A 624-nucleotide genomic window follows, 5' to 3' on the forward strand; every position below is an offset into this window, starting at 1 on the left:
CCACCACCTCGCTAGAGTGGTTGCGGGGGGCCCCCGGGGCTTCTCCCGGGGGCCCCCGTTTGCCAGACTTAAGGGAAATAACAAAAGGAGTGTAAGCAGCTGCTGCTGCTGCTGCTGTCCAAGCTGCTGCTGCTGCTGCTGCTGTCCAAGCTGCTGCTAGTCTCCCTTAATAATAGGCAAAATGAGTCAAAAGGGCCCCTCGGGCTAAAGCGAACGCTCAGGGGGCCCCCAGGGGCCCTTTGGGTCCCTCGAGGAGACAGGCTCGCACACAATTGTTCAGCCAGCTAGCTAGCTAGCTAGCTAGACGGCTAGCTAGCTAGCTAGACAGCTAGCTAGCTAGACAGCTGGCTGGCTAGCTAGCCAGTTAGCTAGCTTACTGGCCGGCCAGCTAGCTAACGGCCGGCCCAGCTAGCAACGTAGCTGGCTAGCTAGCTAGCTAGCCAGCTAGCTTGCTAGCTACGTGGCTAGCTAGCCAGCTGGCTAGCTAGCTACGTGGCTAGCTAGCTAGCTGGCTAGCTAGCTAGCTGGCTAGCTAGCAAGCATGCTAGCACAATTCTAAGTGCTTCTTAGGGGCGGCTAGCCCGCAATAGCCACCGACACTAATAGCAGCGGCGGGGGGGCGCG

This window comes from Eimeria tenella, genomic scaffold (genome assembly GCF_000499545.2).
Source record: "Eimeria tenella Houghton genomic scaffold, Eth_scaff1945, whole genome shotgun sequence".
Taxonomy (NCBI): domain Eukaryota; phylum Apicomplexa; class Conoidasida; order Eucoccidiorida; family Eimeriidae; genus Eimeria; species Eimeria tenella.